Source organism: Clarias gariepinus, chromosome 18 (assembly GCF_024256425.1).
Source record: "Clarias gariepinus isolate MV-2021 ecotype Netherlands chromosome 18, CGAR_prim_01v2, whole genome shotgun sequence".
NCBI lineage: Eukaryota > Metazoa > Chordata > Actinopteri > Siluriformes > Clariidae > Clarias > Clarias gariepinus.
In genome coordinates, this window is record NC_071117.1 from 5,053,509 (window position 1) to 5,073,771 (window position 20,263).

Below are 20,263 nucleotides of genomic sequence, written 5' to 3' on the forward strand. Positions count from 1 at the left end.
GTATAATATATTAATTTCCGATGTGTTGTGTACTTTTGTTTCCTACCCCATATTTTTTAAGACAAAATCGAATAAATTACATATATATATATATTTATATATATATATATATATATATATATATATATATATATTTATATAAATGAATTAAAAAATAATATTATATACAGTGGTGTGAAAAACTATTTGCCCCCTTCCTGATTTCTTATTCTTTTGCATGTTTGTCACACAAAATGTTTCTGATCATCAAACACATTTAACTATTAGTCAAAGATAACACAAGTAAACACACAATGCAGTTTTTAAATGATGGTTTTTATTATTTAAGGGAGAAAAAAAATCCAAACCTACATGGCCCTGTGTGAAAAAGTAATTGCCCCCTGAACCTAATAACTGGTTGGGCCACCCTTAGCAGCAATAACTGCAATCAAGCGTTTGCGATAACTTGCAACGAGTCTTTTACAGCGCTCTGGAAGAATTTTGGCCCACTCATCTTTGCAGAATTGTTGTAATTCAGCTTTATTTGAGGGTTTTCTAGCATGAACCGCCTTTTTAAGGTCATGCCACAACATCTCAATAGGATTCAGGTCAGGACTTTGACTAGGCCACTCCAAAGTCTTCATTTTGTTTTTCTTCAGCCATTCAGAGGTGGATTTGCTGGCGTGTTTTGGGTCATTGTCCTGCTGCAGCACCCAAGATCGCTTCAGCTTGAGTTGACGAACAGATGGCTGGACATTCTGCTTCAGGATTTTTTGGTAGACAGTAGAATTCATGGTTCCATCTATCACAGCAAGCCTTCCAGGTCCTGAAGCAGCAAAACAACCCCAGACCATCACACTACCACCACCATATTTTACTGTTGATATGATGTTCTTTTTCTGAAATGCTGTGTTACTTTTACGTCAGATGTAACGGGACACGCACCTTCCAAAAAGTTCAACTTTTGTCTCGTCGGTCCACAAGGTATTTTCCCAAAAGTCTTGGCAATCATTGAGATGTTTTTTAGCAAAATTGAGACGAGCCTTAATGTTCATTTTGCTTAAAAGTGGTTTGCGCCTTGGAAATCTGCCATGCAGGCCGTTTTTGCCCAGTCTCTTTCTTATGGTGGAGTCGTGAACACTGACCTTAATTGAGGCAAGTGGGGCCTGCAGTTCTTTAGATGTTGTCCTGGGGTCTTTTGTGGCCACTCGGATGAGTTGTCTCTGCGCTCTTGGGGTAATTTTGGTCGGCCATCCACTCCTGGGAAGGTTCGCCACTGTTCCATGTTTTTGCCATTTGTGGATAATGGCTCTCACTGTGGTTCGCTGGAGTCCCAAAGCTTTAGAAATGGCTTTATAACCTTTACCAGACTGATAGATCTCAATTACTTTTGTTCTCATTTGTTCCTGAATTTCTTTGGATCTTGGCATGATGTCTAGCTTTTGAGGTGCTTTTGGTCTACTTCTCTGTGTCAGGTAGCTCCTATTTAAGTGATTTCTTGATTGAAACAGGTGTGGCAGTAATCAGGCCTGGGGGTGACTACAGAAATTGAACTCAGGTGTGATAAACCACAGTTAAGTTATTTTTTAACAAGGGGGGCAATCACTTTTTCACACAGGGCCATGTAGATTTGGAGTTTTTTTTTCTCCCTTAATAACGTAAACCTTCATTTACAAACTGCATTTTGTGTTCAATTATGTTATCTTTGACTAATAGTTAACGGTTTTTGATGAGCAGAAACATTTAAGTGTGACAAACATGCAAAAGAATAAGAAATCAGGAAGGGGGCAAATAGTTTTTCACACCACTGTGTATTCAAACACATGTTAATGCATCAGCTGGACGGTCCCTGCACCAGAGTGAAACTGTGCATGCATCCAGTGTGTGAACAAATAAACCCACAGCCTTCACAACTGCGGAGTTGAAACAACACACCATCAGACACACACAGCACATGTTTGAAAGTGTTTCACACATTTAAACTAATTAATATATATAGATGTCACAAGAAACTGTATTACTGATTTATGTTTTTTTTATGAGACTTTCTGAGAACAACAAGCATTAGACACAGTATCATATATGTGTAAAGTATGAAATGAGCCAATGATATTTATTAAAAGATAGAAAAAAAAAATCGTGCATTGCTTAAAATTATCTAATGTTAATACTAGTCTTTACAAATACTAATGACTGCTAATGCTAACTCTAGTAGAAGTCTACTCTAGAGGTCACTTTAGGTCCTGCAGGTGGATCTTCATGAACATTGGCAGAAATTTAAAAAAGTTAACTCATCTACCAAGAGTCAGTGTTGAATACTGCTGTTCATGAGCCATCAGTTATTTTAAATTACAATTTAAATTTTGTCACATACACAGTCATATGCTTTTATGACCGTCCATGACCTAACACTAAATAATGAAAATAGAGTATTTAAATAAAGAATATGAAATAAGAATATATTAAAAAGTATTTAAATAAAAAATATAAAACATGGAATAAGAATATAATAATAATAATTTGTAAAATATAGAAAATATTGAAAACATTTAGCAAGATAATGTAAACAATTTACACTATGTACAAGTAATAAAATTGAATTGGAATGGAATTAAAATAGAAAAGCAATGTCCAGTTAACAGAATCATATGCACATGTGTTCCAGATGTGCAAAATGTAGACCATGTGCAAATGTGTGTTAAATATTCATATAAATGTGCATTAATGTTCATATAAATGTGCATTAATGTGCTGAGTGGTGTATAAGTAGGAGCAGATCAGAGTGTTTAGTCCTGTGTGGTGTTATGATTGACAGTTTATATAGTGGAAAAAATGCAGGAAAAAGCTTCTCGTAAGTCTCTCTGTGTTGGCGTTCATGGAGTGTAAATGCTTTCCTGCCCAAAACAAAGAGAACAGTACATTATAGGTGTGGATGAGGTCCTTTATGATCTTCCTGGCCTTGGTCCAGCATCTCTTGTTGTAGACTGAGTGCAGGTCAGAGAGCTCGGTGCAGATGATGTGCTCAGCTGATCGCACCACCCTCTGTAGAGATGGTTTGTCCTGTATGGCGCTGCTCCAAAACCATTATTTGTCTGAATCATTATTTGTCTAAACATTAGTCTCACATTTCAAACTTATTTTGGATGCCTCCCTTTATCACTGAGAAGTGTGTATCATCTGCATCAGACACATTTTATGCTGAAAGCAAAACCACTGAAGTTACACAGAATAATGAAGCTTGACATAACGATAAGTGAAGTTAATTTAATTCAAAACTGAATATATTGCTGTTATACTGGGAGTCTTGGCGAGGGTCATCAACAGGGTTTGTGCCTCTTACTGATAGCGCCCCGTTGGCAGACCAGAGTGTGGTTCTTAGATCTACAGTAATATCTCTCCTTGTCGGCTCACTGTCAGTGATTCCAGTGAGGAGGGATCTTCTGTCTTAGGCGCAGGGGACAATATTTCATCCCCGGCCCGAGCTTTGGAACCTTCATGTTTGGCCCCTGAACGGGACCAACTAAGTCAAGCTGGTCTTTCAGCCAGCATAATTAAGAGTATTCTAAGTGCTAAGGCTCACTAAGAGCTTACAGTATGCTCGCGAATGGAATGTATTTGAAAGTTGGTGCATGACGAAGCATGTAGACCCAGTCCACTGCCGAATTGTTTCAGTGCAGGAGTTTTTGCAGGAAAAGTTGTCCTCGGGCTTGTGCCTTAGTAATCTCAGAACGTACATACTGTAGCTGCTATTTCAGCCTGCCACATTCTGATTGATAGGGTTTCCATGGGAAAGCACCCTTTAGTTGCCCGTTTCATTCGTGGAGCTAAACGTTTGAGGCCACCCACAAGAGCCACTGTCCCTTCATGGGATTTATCTATCGTGCTCAAAGGTCTAATTGACACCCCTTTCGAACCACTAGAGTCAGCAACTGTCAGGTTTCTGACCCTTAAGATAGTTTTTCTATGGCCATTCTAGATCTACACGCCTTGTCAGTCTCCCCATCCTGCCTAGACTTTGCCCCTGGGCTAGTCAGGGCCATTTTGCATCCTCACCAGAACTATCTTCTGAAAATTCCATTTTCAGCCATGCACCCTGTTGTTCTTGAAGCCTTCTGTTCTCCGCCTTTTACAGCTCCGGAGCAGAAGAGACTTCACTTACTGTGTCCAGTATGTGCTCTTCAGATTTACGTCCACCGCACCAGCCAGTGGTGTAAGTCAGAGCAGCTTTTAATATGCTATAGGGGGCCGCAACTGGGGGGTGGCCGTCACTACACAGACCCTGTCACCCTGGGTGAAATATGCTATTGCCCTCTCCTATGAGGCGTGTGGGCTCACTTCGCCCCTAGGAATTAGGGCTCATCTAACCAGGGGGATCGACTCATCTATTGCGCTGGCAAGGGGTATTCCCCTGCAGCAAGTGTGTGACGTGGCAGGTTGGTCCTCTCCGCACACATTTGTTAGATTTATAGTCTGGATGTTCATGCTACTCCGGGCTCATGGGTCCTCGAGTCAGCCCCCCAGAAACAGTTCTGAGACCTCCTCGGCCTTTGTGCACACGCTACACAACCTTGGGGTCCAGACAATTGCAGTGTGGCGGTGTTGGTATTTTCATTCCCATAGCGTTTTCATGCAGCATCGAGTGTAGCCTTTGAAAGGGAACGTCTCGGGTTACTTTGCTGTAACCCTGTTCCCTAAAAGGCGGGAATGAGATGCTGCGCTCCAATGCCGCACTGCCTACGTGACCGGACATCCCTTCAGACAAAATCGATCAGAGAAAAAGTTCCGGTTTACTCCTATTTATAACCTGCAGGTGCGTCTCATCAGATGACGTCACCTGACCGAGGTTATATAAGCCAAAATTTGGCGTGTTTGATACACACATGCTTCACAACCGGCAACACGAAAAGATGTTCCCATAGCATTTTCACGCAGCATCTCGTCCCCGCGTTTTCAGGGAACAGGGTTACAGCAAAGTAACCCGAGACATTTTCTGCACGTTTGGAAGATGGCACGCGCTACACAGCCGAGGAAGCATTTCAGAATGTTCTGGACAGTGGGCGGAGTTTATCTTTTACCTCAGAAGGAGACTGTGTGACTCTGATGACGAAGGGAAGAATTTTGAAAAGAAAACAGATCCAGTAGAGAACATTCAAGCAAACTGTTATGACAGTGGGTAAGTTATTAAGTTTTATATAACTCTTATTCTGATAATATTAAACTAATATTAGTAAATATTTTTCTCACTTCAGCTAGCTTTTGTCAGCTTATGTGAAACATTGGCTTTTAATGCCATTTACATAGTTTAGTGTAGGATGTAGATAACACTGCTAACAAACATGTTATTTCCCAGTGGCTAAGAAAATGTCTTATGAAGTTTACAGATGTTTTTTAAATGTTCTCATGTATTTCACCTCGTTTTGGATAGCTTTAGATTATGGTTGCTTATATATATTTGACTCTGTTTTGGTTAGCTTATAACACTGCTAATCTGTGATGTTATTTTGCACAAACAAATTCCAGTTGGCTAAAACAAACTGCCTTATGTAGCTAAGAGGTGTTTATAGATTTCTGCAAGTAGGAATAACTGCAGACTGGAGCAATAGGCGTGCCGTAAGGGTGAGGCATTTAGAAGGGTAGAGGGCATGTCAAAAGAAACTGGTGGGTGAATGGAGCTTTTGCGTTGGCCAATCAGCGTGCCGAAAGGTAGGGGGCGTGTCGAAAGGTAGGGGCGTGTCGAAAGGTAGGGGCGTGCCGAAAGGTAGGGGCGTGTCGAAAGGTAGGGGGCGTGTCGAAAGCTTTCTCATTGGTAAAAGGAGCTTCTGCGTTGGCCAATCAGCGGTAATCCTATTTATATGTGCCCTTTTTTTTAGCATGGAAAAACATGGCGGTGGTAAGGCTTAGTGTGGTTAGTCAATATAAAAAACAATTTTTCTTTATTTTTATCATTTAATTGTTCGTTTAATTGTTGTCGACAGACACATATTACTGTGAGACGAAACACAGACAGGTTTTCCCTCGAAGTAAGGGTTGGCAGTTTGTATCGGTGTCCGTTTTGCGCTACAGATGTTTTTAGGCCTCGTGAAATGTTTATTCTGACCGAGAGTTTGAAGGATTCTGTTTCATGGACTGCTACTACAGCATAAATGAATGAATGAGCAGATTGAGTGTACAGGTTGGGTGGAGTACACTCTTAAACGGAGCAGCTCTGCCTCTAAATAAAATGTTTTATTGGCTAAAATTGTGTCTGTTTACTGAATTAATGCCACTTCAAAGGTTACTAAACTGTACCCATCCTCCTCTTTATTGTGGTGTTTTATAAACCATATTTGTCCTTATCAGGCAATGTCAAAGTCAACGTTATTGTCAATTCTGCTACTGTACATGTACAGTGCATACATATAGAGAATAAAAATTACGTTTCTGTCAACCCTTGTTACAAATAACACTAAAAAAATGTAGTTCTCCACAGGTGGGTTAGCATCACTGCTGCAGGTAAGAGTCACTGCTTTGTTTGGATAAACAAAACTACTTTAATTTAACCTAATTCACATGGGGAGCATTCATTGTTTTTGGAATATTCTTGTAGGTGCTTTCAGACAATCTTACTGCTGCACTATAGGGTTGCTTTGCGACTTTTAGATGGTTTTTCTTATACTGCGGCTTCCACCTTTTTCTACAGTTAGAAACAATTTCCAAAAAGAGATTTGGAGAAAAATACAGAAATGTGAAACAGTAAAAATAGAGATAACATATATATTAAATAAGGCTAAGACTAATCAGCAAGCACAAATCATGTAAAAAAAAAAAAAAAAAACAGGAAATGAGACATAGAAGCAGAGAAATCATAAAACCACAGTGCAGGTGCCATCTGGTGGTTGGGTGGAGATCTGTAATTTACACAGGGTACCTCTTAAAAGTGCAGCTGATGAAGTACCCAAGGTTTGGAGATCCAACTTACCTGGCCAGAGTGACAAACAAGACATGGTTGCTGCTGCCTGATGACTCTTTATATAAAATGTCCATGCCACATATCCAAATCCATAAAATACTTTCCAGTGTTTTTATAGATCCACATTAACCCTTCTTAAATTTTTTTTAATTACTCAGCCCATATACTAGGAAGAACAAAATGCGTGAACTTACATAAACTCCTTAAAGATTAAGAATAGTGCAGACTAGTTATTAATACACAACATAGCATTTAAACAGATTAAGAGTTCTTAGAGCCACTGCCCTAAGGAGTGAAGAAGGAAGTATACTGTTTAGCTTGACACGTTTCTCAGTCACTCAGCAAGTTACAGACTCTCATACATATTTAAAGGTTTTCTCCTACGGACAAACAATTTATTAACTAATGGTAAGACCAACATTTATTTAACATGTATGTTTCTAAGAGTATCCTTGTATAATTCTAGGACACTGGAAATCTCTTTACTGGTATAGTTTTGTAATGTTATAATTATATATAATATATATATATATATATATATATATATATATATATATATATAATATATATATATATATTTCTTTTTTTTTTTTTTTTTTCCCTTTCTGACTTTTTCAGGAGCACTCATTACTGGTGTGGCTGTTGAAATTAACTGGCATAATTTTTCAAGTTATATCAGGTATAAATTATTATTAATATAATAAAAATATATATGTTTCTTAGAAGAATGATTATTGGTGAAGTCAGAAGTGCAAAGCATTAATAGTTCACACTTATTATACAAAATAGCTTCCTTTTTAACAGTTTCAGAAAGGTTTGTGGCAATTTCTTCAGTAATTTTTTTTTTACAGTGTTTTATCACAATTATGAATAATTAATATCACATTATACTTTGCTTCCGGTTCTGGTTACATTTGGAACATTAGTAGAACAAGTTAGTTCCTCTTGCCACATTATAACAGCTATAATAATCACAGCTCATCATATTAGTGAGAAACCACACAGAAAGCTGAGTTGCTTGTCAGGCGAAATGCTTGAGTCAGTGCCTTGCCTCACAGGTCAGTGTCTGACTTATAACACAAGATATCAGAAAACTTTAAAAAATTACAGCTGACGTTACAAAGCACTGACACAGGATGCTCCTAACATTCATGATAAATAAACATATTATTATTATTATTATTATTATTATTATCATTCCTTCATACATGTATGTGTGTATCTCAGGGTCTCTGGCTCAGGGCTGGAGTGTGTCTCACACACCGAGCAGATTGTGTGCTCTTCAAAACTCCTCTGTTAGATTATTCTGCAAATTCACCTACCCCAACAACCAAACAGTCACCAGTTCTGAATGGCACTATAAAAGGTCAAAAGGCATGGCTTTTGAAAGACAAGTAGCAAATTCTCTCTCCGATGGGTCAAACTACTCTCTTACCCTGGACCGTGTGACACAGGCTGATGCTGGTGTTTATCAGTTCACCTTCAGAACCAGCGACTCCACCAAGGATCTGACAAATGAAGACAGAATTAAGCTGGAGATAACAGGTGAGCCTTGGAAATAAATAAAGTATTTAAACACTTTTTATACGAAGCATGTACTGTATTCTGAATATTGCACAGATTGAGGATGAAGCCTTCCTGTATTTGTTTTTTGCATGTACTGAATATAATCAGTTTTTTTCTTGTAATATTCAGCTTTTTAAACAAGTAAAAACATATTTGCAGTAATAATAAAAGCCATAATATGTCTACAATTATATTTCCAAAATAATTATACTACCAGAAAAGAAAAGCATATCTGTTTATCTTGCGTAAATTGACCAAATTAACCTCTTTACTGATTTACAACCAATAGCGTAAATCATATTCAATCATATCCCTACCAAATTGAATCTAAATATCAAGAACAATGAAGTATTTACTTTAATTAACAACCTTGCTTACTTTCACTGATGGTCAAGGCAAGCCTTAATAGGGTAAAAACACATAAGAAAGTTTTCCAAAGGGTTTGAAGCATCTAAATTCTGACCTAAACAGTCCTATGCAATTAATACTGCTAATTCTAGATGTTAATAAGATGCAGTGCCAAGTCACAGAAATACAACAAAATTAAATGTCCAAATAAATAATCAAAGCATATGAAATGTAATTTTATTATTAAAAACTATATTTTGGGGGAATTTGGAGTGATAGAAAAGAAATAAACACATCAAGTTATAGAAACATCCACCCCATCTCTCAAAATTGTAACAGTAACACACATGGTGTTGTATTACAAAGTTTCAAAAACATATATTAATATTACATCATTAATGATAATATTGTTCAGCAAAACTTAATGTCAATCTAATGGAGTTTACTTTTTAATTCAGATCTTCAGGTGGACATGGAGCCACAGATGGACATGGTGTTGGAGGGAGACTGGGTGATGTTGATCTGTGGCTCCTGCATTCCTTCCCTCACTGTTCCCACCTACACCTGGTATAAGGACGGACATCAGTTCAAGCAAATACATGGAGATTATCATCTGGAACTAACAGACATTAAAGTGGAGGATGAAGGCAGCTATCAGTGCTCCATCAGTGGCCATGAAGGCCGGCGCTCCTCAGCTGTGAATTTTACTGTTATATGTAAGGAAACTCACAATTAGTTGTTTAAATCTGCTGTGTATTCATATTAATTTCAAAATTATTTGATGTAAAAGCTTTCATTGGGGCACAGTGAAACAGAGACACTGTAGTCAGACACAGTTTTATTTATTTATTTTTAAAATTACGGGTGAAATCGCGCAGACACACACACAGTGTCAGGTGGTGTCCGGTAGAGAGAGTAAAGGTGTTGTGCAGAAGATGCAGCTTTATGATAAGGATCCACAGTTGAGCGAGGCAGTCTGCTTGGCCAAGCCGAGTGAAATGAAAGGTGAGCAAGCTAAGGAGGCATAAGACTGGAGCATTCCACTTACCTGACTGAGTCAGTGCAAGCCTTTAATACAAGGGAGACAAGTTGGAAAGTGATTGGTAATCCGCTACCAGACAGGTGATCAGGATAGGTCAGCATGGCCATGGCACCATCGGGATAACTTGAAGGGCTTGCTAAGGTTTATTTATGACATACACATAGATAACCTTCTTTGTTTCATAAAATCTTTTAGATCCTCCAAAGAACATTTCAGTATCCATCAGTCCCGCGGGTGAGATAGTTGAGGGCAGTTCAGTGACTCTGACCTGCAGCGGTGATGCAAAACCACCTATGGAGAGCTACAACTGGTTTAAGGGGACAACATTAAAAGGAAAAGGAAAGACATACACTATATCCAAGATCAGCTCTGAGGACAGTGGAGAGTACAAGTGCAAGTGCAGTAATAAAGTTGGACATCAGGAGTCCAGCAATGTAACTCTGAATGTTCTGTGTAAGTTAAGATTGGTTTACTATGGTGGATTTTGTAGCTCGTTCACTCTTAGAACCACCTGACATAAAATATTCTGTGCATAGTCATTTACAAAAGAAAAACCCAAATAATTTAATATTCTGCTAACGTGATATCTAGATCTGCCAAAGAACACTTCAGTATCAATCAGTCCCTCTGGTAAGATAGTGGAGGACAGTTCAGTGACTCTGACCTGCAGCAGTGATGCTAACCCACCTGTGGAGAACTACACCTGGTTTAAGGGTTTGGCAGCAGTAGAAAAAGGAAAGACCTACACCATCTCCAAGATCAGCTCTGAGGACAGTGGAGAGTACAAGTGCAAGTGCAGTAATAAAGTGGGACATCAGGAGTCCAGCAGTGTAACTCTGAATGTTCTGTGTAAGTTAAGATTGGTTTATTATGGGGCATGTTGAGCTTGTTTACATTTAATAATCTTAATCATCATCCTGGAATATCCTGACATAAAATATACTGTATATAGTAATTTAGTAAAAGCAAATCCAAAGCATTTTATACCCTGCTAATGTGGTATCTAGATCCACCAAAGAATGCTTCAGTTTCTATCAGCTCTTTTGGAGAGATAGTGGAGGGCAGTTCAGTGACTCTGACCTGCAGCAGTGATGCTAACCCACCTGTGGAGATCTACACCTGGTTTAAGGAGATGATATCAGTAAGAAAAGGAAAGACCTACAACATCTCCAACATCAGCTCTGAGGACAGTGGAGAGTACAAGTGCAAGTGCAGTAATGAAGTCGGACATCAGGAGTCCAGCAGTGTAACTCTGAATGTTCTGTGTAAGTTAAGGTTTATTTTGAACTTGTTCTCATCTAATAATCTTAATCAACATTCTGGAACCTCTTGAATTAACATATACTGTACATCCCAAATCATTTAATATTCTGCAATTGTGATCTTTAGATCCACCAAAGAACATCTCAGTGTCCATCAGTCCCTCTGGTGAGATAGTGGAGGACAGTTCAGTGACTCTGACCTGCAGCAGTGATGCTAACCCACCTGTGGAGATCTACACCTGGTTTAAGGTGAACGAATCCTCAGCTGTAGGATCTGGACAGAGTTACAGAGCTCTACAGAGTGGACAGTACTACTGCGAGGCTCAGAATAAACACGGCTCTAAGAGATCAGCTGCAGTGTCTGTCACTTTACATGGTGAGGCACTGGATTTTTCTTTCTATATACTAATTTCTTTTTTTTTTTTTTTACCCAATATACAGCGAGGTGAATAATTCCTTATTATTTTTTTATTATTATTATTATTATTATTATTATTATTATTAATATTATTGTTGTTGTTTTTTAAATATTGCCATAGTCAAGGGGCAGTGATGGTTTTAACAGTTAAGGCTGTAGATTGTTGGGTTACTGATTGGAAGGTCTGGGATTTGAGCCCCAGCATTACTAATTTGTCCACTTTTGAGCCCTTGAGCAAGGCCCTAAACGCTATCTGTCCCAAGGGTGCTGTATCCTGTGCTCTGACCCAAGCTTCCTAACTGGGATATGTACAAAAAAAAGTAATAATAATAATAAATTATTTGTGCTGTAAAGTACATGTGACAAATAATTTAATCCTAATCCTAATTGACTGTAGTAATGAAGCGCACAAAAATGTTGTGATCAAAATTTTATTTATAGGGTTTGACAAAACTGTGGCATAATTTCGAAATTACAGCCATCTTCATAAACACACACACACACACACAAACACACACACACACACACACACACACACACACACACACTATTTCAAATTCAATGTGGTGCTGAGCAGTGGACTTATGGCAATTAAAAAAACACTTTGATATAGAAATGATGGGACTGACTGTAATAGTGTGTGTGTGTGTGTGTGTGTGTGTGCGTGTGTGTGTGTGGTGTCAGGTCATTCTGTAATTGTGTACGTGTCTCTTGGGGTTGGACTTTTTGGCCTTGCAGCTCTTCTCTCTGCACTCTTCTGCCTGAGGTGAGACTCTCTGTTTTTGCTGGACTTGTACATGCATTTGTTTTGCACTTGTATTTACATTAAACTGAAGGAGATGATTAAAATTTATACATTTAAGCAGAAGCAGGAGGCAGAGGAAATGCAAAGAAGAACATGACGCCCAGGTGAGTATGTTGCAGGTGGAGGAGGAAAGATTCTCACCATAGTGTTTATTCTGAACAGTCAGTAATAATTCATGAAAATTCTCTCTCTCTCTCTCTCACTCACACACACACACACACACACACACACACACACACATACAAGCTCAGTCTATTTTTATTTATTTATTTTTTTTTAAAACAAACTTTTTAAAGATCTTCAGCAGAACCTGATCACGTTGTCCACCCTTCATGTTTTCAGAACGCTGGGCCGAGTGTTAAAGACGACACGTACGCAGCTCTCGACCCCACAGGCCGGACGTCTGATGATGTCTATCACACACTTACAGTAAGTGTTTAAAATAAATGAGCTTTAGGAGACCTCTTGGATCAGTATATTCCATTAGTAGGTGCTGGTTTATTGCTTTCGGCAATTAATTACAATTCTATTTAATTCATGTAGCCTAGCTGGGCTTAGCATTTTAGCAGCTAGCTTTTGCTCATTTGGCATTCGAGTGATTAAAAGTTATGATATTAAAGTCAGCTCATTATATTTACCGACAATGAGATTTCGAGTTCTGATGATGTGTCATTGCACAGCTACTTTTTGTGTTACATCAGCTAGAATCCAAGCTTTGTGCTGAGTGGCTTATGGTAAAAGTTAAACACCCTTCTTCTCTCCTACAGACGTTTCATCCCAGCCGTCCTGCTGACACACACACATCGTCTGACTATCAGGCTGTAGCAGTGAATTGTAACATTTTACCCTCTAATGTAACAACAAATGAAAATGTTTATTCATAGATTGTTACATTAGACTTATTTATAATGCTCATGAGGAGGTGTGAATGTATTGGTTACCTTTCACTGAGATCCTCCCCTAAAATATAGTGAGTGAGCAAAACTATTGACTAAGCAACTGATTCACTTCATACTGATTCGTATCGGTTCTTGGTTTGGGTCAACCAATATTTTAAACCAAACTATTTAAATGGTACTTAATTATCCTGTCAATAAATTTGGTATACAAGTTGTAAAAATAATGAACACATAAAGATATATATATATATACTTTCAAACCAGAAACTGTTTTGTGCATTCGCAGCTTTCTGCCTCCATAAAATTGACGTCATGCCGATAATCATTATAACAGCACTCTCACACATGCTTAAGTAAAAGAATTAATTAATTAATTAATTAATTGATAAAAATATATTAATAATAATTATAATAAATGACATGGTATCAAAGTAAAAACATTTAAAAAAAAACATAAAGAACATAAAACATATTGTGGCAAAAATACATTGCCAAGGGGCAAAATACTTGGGCGGAAAAAACATTTTTTATCTTTAAAAGCTTTTAAAAAGTTTCCAATTTCCCAATTATTACAAAATCCAGTTCTCTTACTGTGACTCCTTGAACTTGTACATCAGGCAAACAAACTACAACCAAAAATAGTCTGAGATGAAAAGTATGTAGTTGCTGATATAAAAACTTTTGTTTCCTCTTTTTTTTCCTCAACTAGTCCTGACTTCTAAATTAATTAGCATATTTTAAAAAAAATGACGCATATGAAAACTCAGATATTTGGACTAAGTGTTTTTGCCTTGTGTATAATAAACTGATTTTTTTATCTGATGTGTAACTGTGTTTTTACTTAACATGTTTTATACTAAATCAAATAAATGATAAAAAAAAATTTTATGTCTAAAAAAAAATATACACGTACAGCATATCCTAACATGTTTATGTTTAAAGTGAAGTTGTGCATGCATTGTGTAGGGGACATTTTAACACATCGGTCCACTGTGTGAATAAATAAACCTACAGCCTCAAGGAAGTGAAACAACACACAACCAAACACATAGGGAAACTTTCTCACATTTAAAAATATTAATGTATACATGTCATGTGTCCCACTTATTTATATAGTTTGTTATGAGACTTTCTGAAAACAGCAACCATTAGACATGGTATCATGTAAATGTGAAGTATGCAGTGAGCAAATTGTTTTTGTTTAAGAAGGAGTGAACTTACCAAGAGTCCAAGAGCCTTAAGAGTCAGTGTTGAATTGTTCTGTAGTGCAATACTGCTGCTCTACACATGAGGCAGTCATGAGTCACACCCTCACTCATCGCCTATACCGCTTTATCCTGTATTTATGGTCATGGTGGGCCTTGAACCAATCCCAGGAGTCTTGAACAAGGATTTTTACTAAACATCTGCCAGAAAATAGTGTTGTTGTTTTTTGTTTTTTTTTCTTTTGGAGCAAACACCAAACTTTACAGAAACACCTGTAACAATAAATGTTCCCAAGATCTCTCAGAAGCAGCACAGTCACTTTTCCATTCAGGTATGAGGGGCATTTAAGTCAAATTGGGACTTTTAATTGTACAACACAATTATGAGTTTTAACTTTGTTTATTTCATTAATGTTGGTATACGTATCTTATCTATATCTAAGAACCATCTGGACTAAGAATAAGCTGTTTTTACTGTTTTTTAGGAAAAGTGATTCATTATTGTTCCCCTACCTGACAACTGTCTTAACCTCGACTTAATTACTGTATGTAATCGCATTAATGAATATGCTAGCAAACTCCTGTCTTAGCTTCCATTGTAATATACAGGTGAGTGATGATACACAGGCTTTAGTAAGAGATACTGAAGATTGAGAAACTATTTTATAAAAAGTGTAAAATGATTTCCCTTACTGTGTGTAACAGTAGCTACGCTTGTGCTGTTGTGTGACTTTTTGAACTGCCCCACAATAAGCAGTACCATGATTTGGCTACTGGACATTTAAAGGGGAAGTTGATCTGTAAGTGTTATTATGTAAATGAATGTGGTTTTGCACAAGCAGAGCAGTTTAGAGTGTGTGAGCTTCATCAGTCTCCATTGGATACTGCTGTAGATGTTTACATGTGTAAGTGGGATAAATCTTGTATAATATTTTCTTATGCATACTGGCTCTTCTAACACACATCTTTAGAACTTGTTCTATGCATAATTAAATAGAGAGGATAAATAAAACCCCAGAAACTTTAAAGAGACAGTGCTATCAGTTGTATAAATTAGTTTAAATAAAAACAAATAAATAAATAATGATGATTAAAATAAGTTTCCTGATTAATAATAAAAACTCGAAATTAAGTATTTAAATTAATTAGTAGATTACTTTTGTTAGAGCATGCACTAGTGAGCAAACAGCAGTGATTAATGACATTATCTTATCTGCTCTACTAATGTCGGGGGTTTATTCTTTTTGCCATTTAAAATTTTAAACAGTTCCCAATTTACCAACACTACCACCTCCACCAACAACAAAAAAAACAACACTGAGCCTCTGTATGTCCAGGAAAAGTACATGCAATGAAGACATTTAGTTATGAAAAATTATTAAACATTAATGTTTTCTTACTGCGCCTACTCGACCTTCACGTCCCGCAACCAAACTACTGAAGAAACGTGTGAGAGGATGAGTGTGTTGATATGTTTGCCTTGTCTTTACTTCTAAACTGAAGAAAGAACAAACAAAGAAAGATAAAATGTATAGTTCATAGTGTGAACCCCATGATATGGACCAGTGCAGTTATTAATGATGAACATCTGTAATTTATAGCATCAGCAGGACTGCGTCTGCAGCAGAGTAAAAAACGCTGTGTACATTTTAACTCATCAGTCCTGAGTGTGAATAAATGATCGCAGTATTTAAAAATAAATAATTTATTGGTATTATGGATATTAATCTAATTGTGAGGTTTATTTTATTTTATGATGGCACTAGCACTGTCACGTTGCACCTCCAGGGTTGAGCAATTGGACTGATAAGCAAACTTGAAGGTGTCCAGGGAGAGGGGCAGGGCAGACTTGATATTACTGCATGACTAGCTGTTCAAAGCATTTCATATTGACAGCAGTGCAACTGGGTGGAAATCATTGAAACAGAATGGAGATGTTTTCTTTGGTATTGAGATTATGGTGGTAGCTTTGAAGCATGTGCGGATAACAGCCTGACTTAGTGACATGTTAAAATGTCCATAAAGACATCAGTTACAGTAGTTCCCTTGCACGCTGCCAGGAATGTTGTCAGGACCCGGGGCTTTGTGAGCGTTTATACTGCAGAAGGATCTCCTCACGCTGTTTGGGAGGAGTGTCATCACCTGGTCGCCGGGAGGAAGTGGGCACTTCCATGGTGTGGTGGTGTGCTTTTAAAAGTAAGTGAAGAATGCGTTCAGCTCATTCAGCAGAGAGATAGAGCTGTCACATGTCTGCGGTGGGGACTCGTAATCAGTGATGGTCTGTATCCCATGCCACAGGCTCCGGTGTCTCAGCTGTCTGATGGGCTATCCTGTCTTTTTGCCTGCTTGGTGCCGCATGTCAGTTTGGCCCTAGCTGTCTCAGGGCCACCGTGTCTCCAGTTTTGAAGGCAGCTGTCAAGAACTAACCTGAGATGACCAGAAGACGTAGCTTTAGCGGTTAGCCCTTTGTAGCGTGAATGGTAAACCCAAACGCGGAAGAGCACGAGTAGGCAGGATAATCACGCTTTTAATCTAAGGACTCTCACAAATGGGGAGCAATGGAAAGACACAATCTAACCCGCGTCCTATAAATACACACTCGATCAGGAATTGAAACCAAAGAGGTGAGTACTCACAGTTAGATGGAGGAATCCGACGTGGCATCGGCAAAACTCAATGACTGAGCGAGGTGCTATGGTTTGTTTACCTCTTTTATACTTCCTGGTTTGCGACCGCTTAACTTCCGGGTCCTAGTGCCGGTCGCGTTCCGAGTGTGCATGACAGTACCCCCCTGTCCAGGACCGGCTCCAGACGGTCCTGAGGTGGAGGATACCCTGTGACGGTAGTCCCGGATGAGCTCAGGGTCGAGGATGAACCGTGCTGGAACCCAAGATCGCTCCTCGGGGCCGTAGCCTTCCCAATCGACCAGGTACTGGGTGCCCCTGCCCCGAGGGCGCGAATCAAGGATTCGTCGCACGGTGTAGGCGGGACCGCCGTCAATGATTCGGGGAGGAGGAGCAGGGGGGGTGGGTGGAACCAGAGGTGACGTGATGAAGGGTTTTAGTTGTGAAGTATGGAAGACTGGATGTATCCGGAGCGCCGCAGGCAGCTGGAGCCGGTAGGTGACAGGGTTAATCCGTAAAGTGATGCGGTATGGTCCGATGAACCTTGGTGATAATTTTCTTGACTCAGTGTGCAGATGGAGGTTTTTAGTTGATAACCATACCTTGTCACCTACGTGGTACAAACGTCCCGGCGGATGTCGGCGGCGATGCTGGGCGACGTAGCTGGTGTTGGCTCGCTGGATGGCGTGATTAGCTTGGTTCCATATCCGCCGACACCTACGGACCAACTGTTGGGCCGATGGTACGTCAACCTCCGGTTCTTGATGGTTGAACATGGGAGGATGGAAACCATGGCACACCTCAAATGGGCTTAGGTTGGTGGCTGAGGAGACGTGGAGGTTGTGGGACAGTTCGGCCCATTTGAGGTAGCGGGCCCAGGAGCGCTGGCGATCGGAAACGAAACATCTTAGGTAGCGCTCCAGTTGTTGGTTGGTCCGTTCCGTCTGACCATTAGTCTGGGGGTGGTAGCCAGATGACAGACTACAGGTGGAATTGATCAGACGGCAGAAGGCCTTCCAGAACCGGGCTGTGAACTGGGGCCCTCTGTCCGAGACGATGTCCTTTGGGAACCCATGCAGTCGGACTACGTGTTCCAAAATCAATTCCGCTGTGTCCTTTGCTGAGGGGAGTCCGGCTAGGGCCACCAGGTGCACGGCCTTGGAGAACCGATCAACGATGGTTAATATGGTGTCCTTGCCCTCAGAAACCGGCAGGCCCGTGATGAAATCCAGGGCGACGTGCGTCCAGGGCCGTCGAGGAACAGGGAGTGGTTGGAGTTCTCCTGGAGCTGGTTGATTTGTGTCCTTTGCCCTGGCGCACACCGGGCACGCCTGAACGAACTCGCGGACGTCTCTCCTCAAGGAGGGCCACCAGAATGCCCGTTGAATAAACGATAGGGTTCGTCGGGCCCCAGAATGTCCGGCGATGATGGACGAATGTCCCCATTGAAGAACCTCCGCTCGTAGATGTTGGGGCACGTGGAGTCGTCCAGGCGGCACACCTGCCGGTTCGGTCTCCGCCGCCTGAGCCTGGCGGACCCTGGTCTCCAAATCCCAGTGGAGGGGTGCGAGGATTCGAGATGGATGGATGACAGGCACGGGTTCCGCCCGGGGGAGATCGTCCTCATACTGGCGTGATAGGGCGTCGGCTTTGGTGTTCTTCGACCCCGGGCGGTAAGAAAGATGAAAATTATATTGTTCAAAAAATAGCGCCCACCGTGCCTGCCGTGGATTGAGCTGTTTGAGGTTCTTGATGGTGATCAGGTTTTGGTGATCGGTCCAACTTGGAGAACACAGTGGCACCAGAGAGGGCGTCCAGGGCGGAGTTGGTGAGTGGCAGTGGATGTCTGTTCTTGATGGTGATGTTGTTTAGCCCCCGATAGTCGACACATGGGCGAAGTTCGCCCCCTTTTTTCTTGACGAAGAAGAACCCCGCGGCGGCAGGCGAGGTGGAGGGCCGGATGGTTCCCTGACGGAGGGCGTTGGTGACGTATTCCTCCATCGCCTGCGTCTCCGAGGTGGATAAAGAGTAGAGATGGCCGCGGGGAGGGACGGAACCCGGCTGAAGTTCTATCGCCAGGTCGTATGGGCGATGAGGTGGGAGGTGGGTAGCTCGTCTCTTGCAGAAAACTTCAGCCAAGTCCCGATAGGCGACTGGAATGGCGTTGGTGTCGACGTCGGGGGCCTCGGACTCCCTGGAACACGTCCCAGTCCGTGCCTGTAGGCAGAGTTCGGCGCAGGTCGGCCCCCACTGGAGAATCCGGTTCTGGTTCCACGAGATGATTGGGTCGTGTTGTAGCAGCCAGGGATAGCCGAGGATGATGGGTGGTGATGAGATGGATGTTAGGTGGAATTGGATCTGCTCCTGGTGCTGGTCTATGGCGAGCGTGATGGGTTGGGTCTGATGGGTGATAGGGCTGGATGATAAGGGCCGACCGTCGACCGAAGTGATTTTTACCGGCTGGGATAACGCCTCAGTCCTCACCCCCAAATCTTTGGCATAATTAGAGTCAATGAAGTTACCCGCGGCACCGGAGTCGATGAACGCGGTGCTTCTAACTCGTTTGTGGCCAATTTGGAGGTTTACCTGAACCGTGAAGCGTGAGATGGTGGCGTCGATAGTGGAGGAGAGGTGGAGGGGGCCCGGTGAGTCTCCTCTTTCACTCACCGGGGCTGCGCGTTTCCCGGGCGAATCGGACAGATAGCTCGGTGGTGCGCCGCCGACCCACAGTAGGCACACAGCCCCTCTCGATACCGTCGTTCGCGTTCCGCCACGGTCAGGGAGGCGCGTCCTAATTGCATGGGTTCCCCGGCTCCGGTGTCAACCACGGCAGGAGGTGGAGATCCGACTGGTCCAGTAGTGGAGGTGGTGAAAGCAGTAGGTGGTCGTGGTGAGGTGTAGGAGAAGGTGGGTGCAGGCGGCAGGGTCCTAGGGGCTGGCTTCGGGCGAGAGAGGATGCGTTGATCAATACGGAGGGCGAGCTGGATCAACCCCTCCAGGGTAGCAGGAAGCTCTCGCCCGGCGAGCTCGTCTTTGATGCGTGGAGCCAGTCCCTCGTAGAAGGATGTCCGGAGCGCGGCATCTCCCCAGTCGGTCTGTACAGCGAGGGTCCGGAACTCAGCAGCGTACCGGCTCACGGACGATCCTCCCTGCCGCAGATGATAGA

General features: G+C 41.2%; 1 long non-coding RNA gene across 1 annotated transcript; it reads left to right on the forward strand.

Annotated features, from left to right (window-relative positions):
• Window positions 1–7,196: 7,196 nt before the first annotated feature.
• Window positions 7,197–8,467, forward strand: LOC128506530 (uncharacterized). Its single transcript, XR_008355725.1, has 3 exons — window positions 7,197–7,336; window positions 7,547–7,607; window positions 8,156–8,467. It is a non-coding gene; the product is annotated as an uncharacterized LOC128506530 (long non-coding RNA).
• Window positions 8,468–20,263: the final 11,796 nt, after the last annotated feature.